General features: G+C 42.4%; 1 protein-coding gene and 1 long non-coding RNA gene across 4 annotated transcripts in view; one reads left to right on the top strand and one right to left on the bottom strand.

Moving 5' to 3' along the window:
* Positions 1 to 1,961: 1,961 nt before the first annotated feature.
* Positions 1,962 to 12,553, bottom strand: LOC122539408. Its single transcript, XR_006309072.1, has 2 exons — positions 12,310 to 12,553; positions 1,962 to 3,556 (listed from the first exon to the last, which is right to left on the bottom strand). It is a non-coding gene; the product is annotated as an uncharacterized LOC122539408 (long non-coding RNA).
* A 135-nt stretch (positions 12,554 to 12,688) lies between these two features.
* Positions 12,689 to 14,931, top strand: part of kiaa0232 (KIAA0232 ortholog) — a 126,707-nt gene continuing 124,464 nt past the window's right edge. Inside the window, exons 1-2 of one of the 3 annotated variants that reach the window (XM_043674209.1) lie at positions 12,689 to 13,068; positions 14,270 to 14,438. The gene's annotated coding sequence lies outside the window, so the exon portion shown is untranslated. Of the gene's footprint in view, positions 13,069 to 13,684; positions 14,439 to 14,931 lie in introns of those variants that run through there. The other 2 variants (XM_043674210.1, XM_043674211.1) reach the window with 2 other exon arrangements.

Genomic DNA, 14,931 nt, shown 5'->3' with positions numbered 1-14,931 from the left:
ATTTGATTGTGCATAGTCTACATGGACTCGCAAATATAAAAAGTTTGATAAACTTGGAAATGTTTTCAAGGACATTATGAACAAAACTGACAGAGTAAAGTTGATCAATATATTTGGATTTTCAGAAAGCTTTTGAAGAAGGACCCTCACAGGAGGTTGGTTACCAGTCACATGGTAGAGATGATGTACTGTCATGCATTAATGATTAGTTAACAGACAGAAAACAATAGGAATAAATGGGCCATTCATGTTGGCAGACTGGGACTAGTGAGGTTTTGTAAGTGGGGTACTTGAGCCTCAGATGTTCACAAAATATATAAATTACTTGAATATGGGGACATTTAATATTTTTAAATTTGCATACGATACAAAGCTAAACAGGAATGTGTGATGAAAGATATTGCCATTGAATGAGTGCAACGAAGGTTCACCAGACTTTTCTCAGAATGGTGGATTATTGGCCAAACTGAGCCTGTATTTTTTCGATTTTCAACGAATGAGAGGTGATTGCATTGAAATCTACAAAATAACAGACAAGGTAGATGGAGGTGAGATGTTTCCTCTAGTTGAGGTCTTTAGACTTGGAGTATAAATTTAAAGAGGTTGCCTTTGGGAAACCGAGGTGAGAAGTGCTTTTACACGGAGGGCTGTGAATATTTGAAATTCTGCACACTAGAGGGCTGTGTAAGTTGAATCTTTAAGTGGAGGTTGATAATTATCAATGGTATAAACTATTGGGGAAATGGTGTGTGCAAAACTCATTGAAGTGCTTGATCAACCATGAGTGTATTAAATGCAGTCCTCAAAAAGCCCCACTTCTCTGCCTGAAGTGACTCTCTAGGCAAGGTCTTTCTTCTCCTGGGTAAAATGCTGTCTCAATATGGACTTTGGTCCAGATGACCGCCCAGGCTGCTCTTTGAATTAATGACATGATTCTTATTATTCAGCAGTTATCATGAACCACAGTATCCATGTTCCCACTATCCACACAAATGATTTGGTGGGCTAAGCAACTGTCACACAATTGGAAATGTTTTATATCTCTATTAATATTTCAGTTATCAATAGCCTCCTTGCATTTCCATCTCTAATTGAAACAGAAGGTCACACAGCAGCACTTGAGGTTCATTTCAAGTCACTTCCTAGACCTGAAATCAGACAAGTCAGTCCAAAATAGAAGTCATCTGATCCCTTGCTCCTCCTTAACACTGCCTCACCACCTCCATCTCAGAGTCCATCTTGTCACTTCTTTATTCTTTTGAAAAAAGTTAAATTGTCCACCATCTTCATTAATTCGGAGTCATATTACACAGGTTAACAAGAGTTGCAAAAAAAGTAAATACAGTGGCATTTTCCAAAAATACCGAGAATTCAGGATTGCCTCCCTTGCATTTTACAATTTTGTCTTGTGATATTGTTTTGGTATTGTCAACAATTGCCAGATATGCATTGTATTAAGCAGACAAGCAACAATTTCCATAGATTTTATAAATTCATTTCATCTTGCCCCCTTACTGTCTATATAGGGAGATATCATATTTTTTGACTGGATAGGAGTCCATGCCTCAGTAGATGAAAATAGAAGCATTTTAATCCATGCACCAAACAGTTTCCAGGCTTAAGTATGCAGAACTTGCAACAAAAATTAATCTTATGCCCCAAGGATTTAGTGAACAATAACATGCTGATTCTTCAATGATCTTCACTAATACTCTGCCAGAGAAAACATTCATGTGTTTAATGATGCCATATAAATAGCCCTATTGTCTGGAACAATCAGTAATAATGACATTCAAATGACACTGTATGCACTGAGACAACTGTGCACATGCACAGGACCTGAGGCAATGACACTGACATTCAGTAACTATGTCACAGTGCCATGCATCTGTTATCTGGAGTTATGCTTCAGCAATAAGGTAGTTTCATGTTGTGTCACAAAAACATGATAAACACAGAAATATATCAATTATGATGTTTAATTTATTTACTCATTCCATTACTCAGGGTGTCTAGATACAAAAAGTACAAACTACATTCCAGGGTGGGGTATCTCTGTAATTACAAATACAATTAGCTATAAAACGATTCCAACAAAATATAACAAGATTATTATTATAGACCTGCCAAAAATAGTATTCTTTTTGTGAACTCAGAAGGAATACATAACCAACTCAAGCAAGATAGAGACACTTCAACACATGTATAAAAGGTTGTTCAAAGAATTGTTCTATCGTCTTTGCACACACAATAAGACTTCAAAAGGAAAGAACAAGCACAGCAAGGGGACAGGCTGGCAGCCTGTTGGCAGGTGAGATAAAACTGAACAAAAATAGGAGCTACAGCAGATACTGATCCCGTCCAACAGCAATATACATCATGCCAGTGACGGATACAGAGAAAGGCAATCGTAGGACAGGCATAATGCTAACCAAGGCACTATAAGCTGGAGGCTGTCCAAAGGGTAGAAGAGTAGAATAGGTATGCAGTACAGAAAATACTAGGTTAAAAGGTAACTCAAAATAGCAGAAAAGGAATTTGGAAGATGACAGATTAAGGTATGCTTGTCCATGTTACCAAGTGAAATAAGTAACAATACATTGACATAGCAGAAGTAGAGCGCAGATTTTGAAACCTTTGTATCCTTCTGTTAAGAGTAAATCATGAAAATGGGCCATGTTTTTGGCTTGCTTTCCTTGAGTTTAGGAGCTTCAAGGGTGATTTAATCAAGACATTTAAAATGGTAAAGCAATTTGATACTGAAAGCCGATGAAAAGTAAGAATAGAGGAGCACAATTTTCAAAGTAGAGTCAGGCAAGTGGAGTGGCAATCGAACTTTATTTAAGAACTTGTGGATGGTGTATCAACTGAAATGGTCCTCACCCAAAATGACATAGCATTGTTAGGCATGGGTATTAAAGAATTATAAAGATAAGCAATATTCCACTGTGCAAACATGTAGTTGCTCGACAATCGGATATGTACAATGCACAGAACTAACAAGGTGCGCAGAAGCTACATTCTCTTAAGATTTGTATGCATTCAAACAATGTGTCTATTTTAACGTGGTCACAGAATTCAACAAGCCACAGATGCAGAGGAAGTAAAAAATACAGGGACAACAGAGCAAAAGAGACCTTGTGACACAGTGGCATGTTCCCTGCCCTGACCAAGATGCTTTGGGTTTAAATCCTACTTTAGGACATTATGGTCAAGGAAGACGGTTACGTAATATAGCTAACAGGTTGAATGATCAACTTCTAAATCCTTTCAATATACAACAGTGACATGATGTAAGAGCAGGAGAGATTTCTGGTCAGTCAGCTGATGAAAATAAATTGGAACCTCCACCATTACTATCCAGAAGTCCAGGCTACAACATGCATGTAAAAGCATGTTGCCATAACAACTCATTCCTCAGGGATTGTCTGGCTCAGTTGGCTGGACAGCCAGTGGGGATCAGCAGGAGGTTCAAACTCTGTTCCAAGTCGTGTGAATTCAGCACCTGATGCCATGCCTTACCTATGACATTGATTGCAATATGGATTGGACATATCTGTGGGAGAAACACAAGATTGGAGTCAAGGCCCAATCAGATTAGCCAATTTCTAACAAAATGGCAGAGTAAGCTAAAGTTGAACAACCAACCCACATTTCACAAAGCATGAAATTATGCCATTGTATATTACTGTAATTGTGTAATTTACTTTTCCATGACACCGTTTGAAGAATTAAATTTAAAATTATCAAAAGATAGAAACATTGTCTGGCTTATCAATTGTTGATTGACAATCATGATAAAGCTAAGCATCATTATGCCCAGTGCATCTTCCGCCTTCTTGTGATGTAATCTCCTGGAAGAGATTAATAAAGTTACAAGAAATTTTAGTCCAGTTTATAATTAAAAAACAATTGAGCAAAATTTCCTGACCCACACTACAGGGCATAAAATTAACTGAGGTTAATACCCGATGTCCCATCTTGTTGAACGGTGATACACGGCAAAATAAGAAACATTTCTATAGCAACTGCTGGACAAATTCAGCAAGTCTGGCAGCATCTGTGAAGAGAAATCAAAGTTAACATTTTGGGTCCATTGACTCTTCTCAAACATGATGTTAGCTAGAGAAAGGTGTTATATAAGCAAAAGGTAGGGGGGTTGGGGAAGGTAAAGGAGTAAGTGATAGGTGAATAAAGGACATGGCAGAAGGTGCTCATGTCTTAAATTTATTGAACTCAACACTGACGACTGAAGGCTGCAGAGTCCCCAAGCACAAAATGAGACGCTGTTCTTCCAACTTTTGCTGAGCCTTGCTGTAGCAATGGAGCCGGCCTATGACAGAAATGTTGGCCAGGGAGCACAGTGGTGTGTTAAAGTGGCAGGCAAACTGGAAGCTCAGGATCAATTGAGGGCAGTATGCAGGTGTTCTGCAAAGCAGTTGCCTAATCTGCGATTCATCTTCCCAGTGTAGAGAGACCACATCATGAGCAGCAAATACAGCAGATGAGATTGAGTGAAGTGCAGTAAATTGCTGCTTAAACTGGAACATGTGTCTGAAGCCTTGGTTAGTGAGGAGAAAGTAAATGGCAGCTTCTGTGATTGCATGGGAAGGCACACTAGAGATGTGGGGAGGTGTCGGGAGTGGATCAGGGTGTCGGGAGTGGATCAGGGTGTCCCAGAGGAAACGGTCTCTGCAGAATTCTGACAAGGGACGAGAGGGATTATGGGTCTGATGGCAGAAATGACACCAAGTTGGTGGTGGGGTGGAAAGGGAGGACCAGGGTACTCCAAAGGTGTTTGGACAGAGTGCAGACATAGTTTACAAGGATGGTTCCATGGATGAGAAACCTCAGCTATGAGGATAGATTGATGATGTTGGGTCTGTTGGAAGGGAGAAGATGGCTGAGAAAAGATCTGATTGATGTTTAGGAAATTGCGAGCGGGCTAGGCAGAGTAAATAGGATGAAGTTTGGAAAAGAAACAAGAGGGAGTTAAGGGAAGGGTTGAGGGTAGTAGTACAGGAAATGGGTTGCACATGCCTGAGGGCCTGTGGAAGGCAGAGTCACCAGAAAGGATTCAACAGAGATAGAGAAACAGAGAGAATGGAATGGAGTCTTTACAGCAAGCAATATGTAAAAATGTATTGTCCAGAAGTTGGTGAATTTGTAGTGGATATCAGTATATCCCCAAAAATTGAAACTGAAATGTCTGAGTGAAAGGAGGAGTCAGACCTGGGGAGGGTGAGCACAAGGTGGAAATTGGAAGTGAAATTAATAATATGCTTCCAATTCTGGATGAGGGGGAGAAGCAGCAGCGACGTCATCTATTTTCCAGTGCAAGAGTTGAGTGGAGAGACCGCAAATAGGATTGAATGAGGAACATTCCATAAAGCCCACAAAGAGACAGGCATAACTGGGACTCATTAAGGTACCCATTGCCATTTCTTTGACTTGAAGGAGCTGAGAGGAGTTAAAAGGAGAAGTTGTTCAAAGACAGGTCAGGCTCAGCCAGGTGGAAGGGATGGTTCAGATATGTTTTGCCAGAAGTAGACAGCCCACTTGCTGCCATTCTGCCTTCACCCATTCTCTATTCTCCCACACGTTGGATGGGGTAGCCTTGGTTTACACTTTTTAACCCCATCAGCATCCAAAGGATCACTTCCAGTGGGCTGCTGCCATCAAGCAATTATTCCCATTTCCTTCTATCTGCATTCCAGAGGGACCATCCCCTCTGGGTCTACTCCCAAACCTCCAAGGTACCTTGCCATGCAATGATAAAAGGTGCAACACTTACCCATTTACTTCCTCCCTCCTCACTATCCAAGACTCCCGGCACACCTTCCAGGTTAAGCAGTGATTTACCTGCACTTCACTCAATCTGTATTCACTGCTCACAATGTGCTTTCCTCTGTACTGGGAAGAAGAAATGCAAACTGGGCAACTGCTTTGCAAAACATCTATGTGGCCTGTAAAAATGACCCTGAACTTCCTACTGCCTGCCACTTCAACACCACTGTGCTCCCTGGCCAACATTTCTGTCTCAAGCCTGCTGCAGTACTCCATCAAACCTCAATGCAAGCTGAAACAAAACAGCATGACATTTTCTGCTAGGGGATCCTTCAGTGTTCAGGACTCAAATTGAATTCAATAATTTTAGAGCCTCAAAACCTTGTTCCAAGTTCTTATCCCATGCCCACACTCTAGACCCCATCACATGGGCAGCTTTCAGCACAGGCAATCCATCTTTACCTATGTAAGGTCCCCATTAATAGTTCTTCTTTCTCCCTGGGTTATCATTATCCATCCCTTTATCTCTCTCTCTCTCCCTCCCTCTCCCACCAATCTCTCTAGATGCAGTCTCCACCTATCTTTTCTCTTATCCTTCCTCCTTTATCCTCCTCTCCCACCTAGGGATATATACATAGCATTTTCCTCGCTACCAGTAGTTTTGAAGGGTCACTGAACCGGAAATATTAAATGATTTGTCTCCAATGATACTCCCAGATCTATGGAGTTTCTTCAGCAATTTCTGCTTTTGTTTCAGATTTCCAGCATTCACAGTTCTTATTCTTTAACCCTTCTAGTTCTTTCTTTGGCTGATACCATGAATATCCATTTAATGCAAGAGCTGTAACTTGTTCTACATGCTGATAACAATTTGCATACACAAAACAAAAACTGACATTTAAACTACTCCTATGCTGGCACAACTTATACATATGACCCCCTCACTTTCTCTAATCTATTTCAAATAGTCTGTCCTGAATTGGCCCTACTAAATTGCCCATAGTGTTAGGTGCATTAGCCAGAGGGAAATGGGTCTGGGTGGGTTACTCTTCAGAGGGTTGGTGTGGACCGAAGAGTCTGTTTCCACACTGTAGGGGAATCTAAATTTAATTAGATAAGGGGCTAGTTTAGTGCTAAAACAAATGCAAAACGATTTAGTTGTGTCATTATTTTGACTGTTTAAGTTAACCCTCCCAGAAACTTAACTAGAATAAACAGACCCAGATTTTAAGTCAATGGTTGTAAAAAATGGCTTTAATAAAATTGAATTTTCCACTGTTCTTCCTTTGTGAATGTTTTCTAAGGTCTAATATGAGAGAACCAAAATTGAACACAGTATTCCAGGTGAAGTCTAAGTAAACTCTTACACAAAGCCTCTATCCTTTACACAGATATATTCTTGCTATGTATCGTGGCTTCCCTGTAAGCCCATGGACACCCACTAATACATAGGCAAAAGTGAGGACTGCAGGTGCTGGAAACCCAGAGTTTAGACCCTTCCTGATGAAGGGCTTTTGCCCGAAACGTCGATCTTCCAGCTCCTCGGATGTTGCCTGACCTGCTGTGCTTTTCCAGCACCACTCTGATCTAAATCCACTAATACATGTCTCCATACAGCTCCATTAAAATCAATCTTGTCTTGAGGGCAACTATAGATTCCCATTTAGGTGGACACAGGGGGGTTTTGTGTACTTGGGCATATTCATTACTCTGACTTTGAACAACCAATCCAGAACTAATTTTATCGAATTATCTTCAAAGATGGGAGGCACTTTCAGTCTCGTGTTTGGGTCGGATAGTGCTTAAGATGAATATTCTCCCTAGTTTGTAATACCTTATACAGATGCTCTCCCGACTTTCAATAAGCAAACATTCAGGAGGCTGAACGGCCAGCATCGTAAGCAGCCGCTCATTAAATTAGCCAAACTGCAGTTGCCTCTCAGATTGGGGGGGGGCGGGGGGGGTGGACTTCCAGACATTAAAATTTACCAGTTAAGCTCACTTTTGTCCTACTTGAGTTTGTGGAGATCCTCTTCAATATCTAGCCATATTGTAAGCCTCCCAAAGGTGCCCCCTTTCCAGTTTGTTGTTTTGGACAAAATGAGGAGAGTTAGAGAATATTGCCATAACCCAATAGTCATCAATACTGTTAAAGCATGGAGGGCAATTCAGCAGAGGGAAGGCAATATTGGCAAAACATCTTTGTTTACACCTTTAGTAGGTATGCCGGGTTTTCGACTGGGTATGATAGATTCAGGATGTAAACGTTGGGCAGCTAGAAGTGTGTCTTGCATGGGTGATTTATTTGGGGGAGACTCACTGATGTCCTTTGATCAGTTAGTACGGAAGTACGAGTTATCTAACAGGAACCTCTTTCACTTTTTTCAAGTTAGGGACTTTATTCAAAAAAGACCACACTTTTGACTGATTCCTGCAAATCTGACAGAGGGGGTGGGGTTGTGCTCAGTGGTAAGAGTACACCCTCTGTCATTACTTTATATCAATTGTGGGGGGGTGCCACCTCAGATGAGTTTGATCGACTCCGCAGGATGTGGGAAAGAGAGCTGGGTGTTGAGGTCTCCTCCGAGGCATGTGTGAAAGCATTTTAATCAAATAACAGTCCCAACAGACTCTACATTGAATAATCAAACAATAGCTCTGTCATACAGAACTTAAACTTTCCTTAAAAATACAGAGTCAAAGCTTGATTTCTTTCACTCATCAGGACAGGAACACAAGGAAAAACTTTGCAAGGGAACAACAATTTACAGCTGAAAATGTGTTGCTGGAAAAGCGCAGCAGGTCAGGCAGCATCCAAGGAGCAGGAGAATCGACATTTCGGGCATGAGCCCTTCTTCAGGAATGAGGAAAGTGTGCCCAGCAGGCTAAGATAAAAGATAGGGAGGAGGGACTTGGGGGAGGGGCGTTGGAAATGCGATAAGTGGAAGGAGGTCAAGGTGTGGGTGATAGGCCGGATTGGGGGTGGGGGCGGAGAGGTCAGGAAGAAGATCGCAGGTTAGGAAGGCGGTGCTGAGTTTGAGGGATTTGACTGAGACAAGGTGAGGGGAGGGGAAATGAGGAAACTGGAGAAATCTGAGTTCATCCCTTGTGGTTGGAAGGTTCCTAGGCGGAAGATGAGGCGCTCTTCCTCCAACCGTGGTGTTGCTATGGTCTGGCGATGGAGGAGTCCAAGGACCTGCCTGTCCTTGGTCGAGTGGGAGGGGGAGTTGAAGTGTTGAGCCACGGGGTGGTTGGGTTGGTTAGTCCAGGTGTCCCAGAGATGTTCTCTGAAACATTCCGCAAGTAGGCAGCCTGTCTCCCCAATATAGAGGAGGCCATATCGGGTGCAGCGGATGCAATAAATGATGTGTGTGGAGGTGCAGGTGAATTTGTGGCAGATATGGAAGGATCCCTTGGGGCCTTGGAGGGAAGTAAGGGGGGAAAGGTGTGGGTGCAAGTTTTGCATTTCTTGCGGTTGGTGGGATGTGTGGACCTGACGAGGGAGTCACAGAGGAAGTGGTCTTTTTGGAACGCTGATAAGGGAGGGGAGTGAAATATATCCCTGGTGGTGGGGTCCGTTTGGAGGTGGCAGTAATGACGACAGATGATACGCTGTATATGGAGGTTGGTGGGGTGGTAGGTGAGGACCACACTTTCCTCATTCCTGAAGAAGGGCTCATGCCCAAAAAGTCGATTCTCCTGCTCCTTGGATGCTGCCTGACCTGCTGCACTTTTCCAGCAACACATTTTCAGCTCTGATCTCCAGCATCTGCAGTCCTCACTTTCTCCAACAACAATTTACACAACACAAACAGAATCCATGTTGCTTTGACCTAGTCGGGATGGAGATGCAACAAAAACTTAATCATAGTTAGCTGACTGAACCCAGACCAGGCAGATAGATTTGTTGGTCAAGGCAATGCCATGAGTACGCACTGAGGTGGCTATCTATAAAAGCATTTTAATCAATGAAAATGGTACAATAAACTAACTGCAGCTATATATCAAGGCTACTTATATTCTCACACAGGATCCTTTGTCAGCAAAAGAAATTTGACCATATGTAAATTGTATACATTTTTGCTCTCCTCCTGAACTTGGTTTTGTGAGACAGTCCTGAAGAGTGCAACACAAAAACATGGGACTTTGTATCTGCTTTAGCACTGTTTAAATTTAAGTAAATAGGATGCAGACCCTTGTCAAAAGCTTCATTAAGTTATTAATTTGGATTTTGAACAGGAATACCTCTCCCAACTAACTTGGTTATCTCCTCAAAAGAAAAATGAATCTTTAATGGGTGATCCCACCATAACCAAAAGAATGACAAAGTCTAAACAAAGGCTTTTATGATTATTTTTTTCAAAAATTAAAGTAGTTTGATCCATTTTTGGTCCAATTTGCAGACCCTCCACTTTCTAACAGTCACAACTTACAAGTCGAGTACATGCTTCTGCTCATTTGTAGACCCACCGTATCTTCAATACGCCACAAAAAATTAAAAGTGCACTACTTAAATGCAGAATAGGGAAAGTTGCAGTACATTTCACACAACCAATTGTAACAAATCCAAAACATTTTCTCTAAGATTAAAAGCCACTTTCACTTTGCAATTTTGATTTTATTTGCAACTTTCAATGTTGCTTTTACAATGAGGTAAAATAAAACAAAACAAAAATCTTTCAATCTTTAAGGAAAATAAAGTGATTGGAAAGACTTATTGCAATTTCTTTGAAGTTGATCTTATTTTCTTTCTTTACAATACTTGATGTTAAAAGGTTTATGGAAGTCAATAATCTCCTGTATGTAGTCTAACTTATAACCTTTGAATGTAAGAAATGCAAAATAAGAAACCATGTAAAATTATTCAAGTTTTATTTTCATACATTGAATAATCAGGTCAGGTTATGTGCAAATTATTCATGGCTACCACCATATGACATTTTATTAATATCTCACTTCGATAATTGAAAAGTCACAATGTAAAATTAAATTTTATATACAAACTGTAACAATAATGGATTACCAGGTAGTCCTGATTACTTTGCTGCATGAGGATGGCTTCATGAAATAAAATCATAACTTTTAAAAGAAAAGCTTGTTGCAGTAGTGACAAAATATTGTCTTCAGTTGTATATATTTTCTAATCAACCCATTCAGAGATGTTATATCACACTTAGCTTTCTGGTTCAAAGGTAGTGAAAATACCAGAGTGCCACACTCTTTAAAAAAGAATGCACTTATACCTGAACTTTAACAATGTCTCTGCTTGCTTATAAAGCCAGGACCTTTCACACATGAGGCAAACATAATAGTCACTGCATCACAATCACTTAACTGGCATGTCTTTATGTTTGGCAATTGCATGTTTGGCAATTCAATCTTTGCGCAAATCCATCCATTATCAAAGTTAACAAACGTACATTTTGTTGCAGTTGGCTACAGCAGAAGTAATCTCCTATTAGTCCTCAGGAGTGCTTGAATTTACCAGAGTGCTTCCAAGGTTGAGGGATTTTAACTATAAGCTAAGTTTGGAGAAGTGGGCTGTTCTCTGAAAATTAGATTGAGGGGAAAATTTGATTATCCCTTTGCTGCTACAACAACCAAATCTCGCAAAACTTTTGAGCAAGAATAGCAGAGATGGGGAGAAAAACAATGACAAGATAGAATCTTTAAAAAAAAAAGTGTCTACTGTAATGATTTGGAACTGGCTGCCTGAGGTTGGAAGTAAAGGCATTGAGATTATTTCAGCAGGAGGTTGGACAGGTATTTGAGACGAAATAAACTTTCAGGGTTACTGAGTTGGGGGAAAAGAGAGAGAGGAAAAAAAATCAGAACAGATCTACAGCGACTCACTGCTAAGTGGATTGCATGGCCTCCTTCTGCATTCTAATAAGTGCTGAATGTAGTGCTAGTGGGTGACAGTCTGAAGGGAAAAAAAATCATTTCCAAGAAGCCAATGGCAGTTGATAAAAAATTCAGACCCGATGTGCACTGGCACAGAGAGCAGTGAGCTAACAGTTGCAGCCATAGCAACTCTCACCCTTTACCTGCTTGTTTTAAACTGCCCACCTAACATAAGAAGAAAAAAAGACTGGGACAAAGCTCCACTTGTAAAGAAGGTAAGACAATGTAAAACTTATCTGCATCACACCCTGCGACTAATTAGGAAAGCGTTAACAGTAAACCGAAGCAGCAGATCTGTGCAAACTTATTTGGACAGTTCTTAAGACTTACAATGGCCCACTGCTTTATTTTGATGCGCGCCATTATTAATAAATAATGATTTGCAATTTTGGGTCGGTCTTTGCGACTGTTTTTACTCCGAGATAATTTAATACACACGCTTGGGACGTTCTGGCGTATCTTCGTGTGGGTTTCACAGCCGAACCCTCGTTTTCGTTCATTTATTCGCATAATTCATCACGATTTCATAATAAGCGACCCCTCGCTGTCCGTACCGGGTGCCGAACGATTGACAAAACAAAAATTAAACACGACTGCCGGAAACTAAGTCAAACTCACACAGCGAGCAATCCCCTATCCGTCGTCGATGTTTCTTTTTTTTAAAAACAAAACTCCCATAACGGCAGCGGCTATCGTTTTGTTGTGGAATGGCCGACTCTCTTCGAGGGGGGTTTATTGATCTCACTCGCTCCTTCGCACGAGACCCACGGCGGGAGGCGTCCTGCGCCTCGGCGCGTGCGACCTACATTGTCCGTTAGAGCGGTCCCCAGCGCGAGGCGGAAGGGAAGGGAAGGGGGCGGGGTTTCGGTGGGTATCGTCGGGGTGAAAGGTTACAGGGGGCGGCGCTGCGGCCTGTCGCCTGACCCTTACGTTCTCTCACCACCGCCGCCCCCTCCCCTCAACCATCCTTCCAACCTCCTCTCCCTTTCCCTTCTTTGGCGGCGGAGGCCCTCTGTCTCTCTCTCTCCCTCGCTCTGTCAACGGTGGCTGCGGCGCCAGGGACAGGGAAAAAGAAGCGGCGGGAGGGGTGGGTAGGGGGAGGAGGAGGCGGCGGGGGGAGAACAAAGTCAGTCGAATTACAAGGGCAAAGCCGAGAGAGAGAGAGACAGAAACACACACACACACACACGGGAGTTCGGGTTTTTTTTTGGGGGGGGTGGGGTTGAGAAAAAACGAAGAGAGAAAAAAACGGAAAAACATAACCCATAAAGGCGATCCCCTCCCGCCTCTGCTTTGCCAGAAGCCGGACATTTAAAGCGAGATCGGGGCCGCGCATCCTTTCCTCCTGTAAAGCGGGGAGGGGGAAAAGAAATCAAGGTAACATTCACCGGAATAAAAGGGGTACCAACCTGTTGTGATCAAACTGATTTATTTCCCCTTCTCTCTCCTCCTTTAGTGAAGGGGGAGGGGAGGGGGAGAGCCGGTTTTGCGTACGGTTTGTTGGGTTGGGGGTGGGGGTGTGCCTGTGTTTTTAAATGTCAGTCCGGCGACCTCGAGCTGCGTCAGAACGGTTTAAAAATTCAAAAAACAACAATCGTTTTATTCAGACTGACAGGTTGGTCAAAGCGTGGGATTTCAATCGTCCCTGTCACACAGGGCGGGCGCCTCCCCAAGAACACCAATGCCGTTTTCTTGTTTTGGAAATTGTGTGTGTCTCCTATGTCCACACGCAGACACCCACGTGAACGGTCAGTGAGTGATTTGGTTTTATTGGAATTAAGGGCAAGTGCGTATGTCTTTTATTCCCCCCCCGGTTCCCCGCCCCCGTTTGTCCTTATCCGCTGTGGGGCCTCGCTGAATTAATGCCTAATTACAACCTGACTTGCTGCCCTCATCGACCATTGTGACGTCTGTGGATTGACGGGGCCTTCCACCAGTGGCAGAGCGGCACCTCCCTCCTGTCGCGGCGCCGGCGTCACGGCCTGTCCAATGGGCGTTCGGGAGAGGGGGCGGGGACGGGGACCTCGCCTTACCCCCCCCCCCCCCCCCAAACCCTCGTTGAGGTTAGGTGGAGGAGTCACAGACCGAGGAGGTGGTGGGGGTGAGAGAAGAGCATTGCCGGTCGGTTTTAATAGATTTCCTTTCCCCGCCCCTCACCCCAGGAAAAACACTTCCCATCGAAGAGACCCTGAGCCAGCCTCCTAGCCAAACCCTCCTTCGCAAACGCAGCGGCGTGTGTGAGCTGTATGAATAATGCGTCAGGACCGGGCTTTTAAACCTTCTTCACAGCTCGTATTCCCAAGTTGAGTAAAAGGTCAAGTTCAAAAATGGGTGTTAATTTTTTTTGGAGACATTCCGATGTTGTCATTTTAGCCCTCCCTTTGTTTTGGGTATTTTAAACTGTATTTAATAAACCGGTTTGTTTAACCTATTATCTCCCCCCCCCCCCCCCCCCACCGCCACTTGAACCATCCAGTAGCTTTTCTATCTTGTCACGTTCATTTTCTATACACCAGGGCATTATACCATTTGGAATGAGTCTTTCTATTCTATATCTCACTTTGTTTCTGCGGCTTAGGTTTCTTTATTCAAGTAGCTCACTCAGTTTGAGGCTAAGGATTGCAACTAAAGCAGAATTTTATTTTCCTATCGATGCTTTGCTGGTTGGGCAAGATTGTTAACGTGAAGTATCTGGTCGAATTGAGGCCGTGGCTTGAGGTCTACCTGGTGCAGAGTCCACTTATCAGGTTTGTCGACATTCTGAGAAGAGTGGTGTATCTATCGGCGACTGGCGACGCGAGTTTTCTTTTGCATTCAAACTGTATGCTTTAATATTTTTCACCTTAACACAAGGGTGCTGTCATTAGTTTGACATTTGGGCTTTAAAAAGGTGGTAGTAAGCCAAGTATCTTGCTCTTGTATAATATCTTACGTTTTGCTTAGAGAAACGTGTGATTCATGTAATCTAAAATCAAAACCTAAATCCTATTTAATGCAGATCATATTTTGTTTATTTTTCAAACTATTCCCTGGAGACACCAGGTTAAGTTTGTGGTGATATATCAGAATTCTGAAATAGAACGTTTCATTATCTGATCAGATTGTGCTGTTATTTAGACTTTTTACGAGTTTGTAAAATGATTAGATTTTGGTACACAAGTCTGTTTAGTTCCTTTGACATTTTGAAAATTTAAAATCGTGTCATGGTTTTGTGCTATTGAAGTATCTAAGTATCTCAGA

The sequence above is a fragment of the Chiloscyllium plagiosum genome, chromosome 32 (genome assembly GCF_004010195.1).
Source record: "Chiloscyllium plagiosum isolate BGI_BamShark_2017 chromosome 32, ASM401019v2, whole genome shotgun sequence".
Taxonomy (NCBI): Eukaryota; Metazoa; Chordata; class Chondrichthyes; order Orectolobiformes; family Hemiscylliidae; genus Chiloscyllium; species Chiloscyllium plagiosum.
Note: the sequence above shows the minus strand (reverse complement) of the source record. Positions and strands in the feature narration are given on the sequence as shown.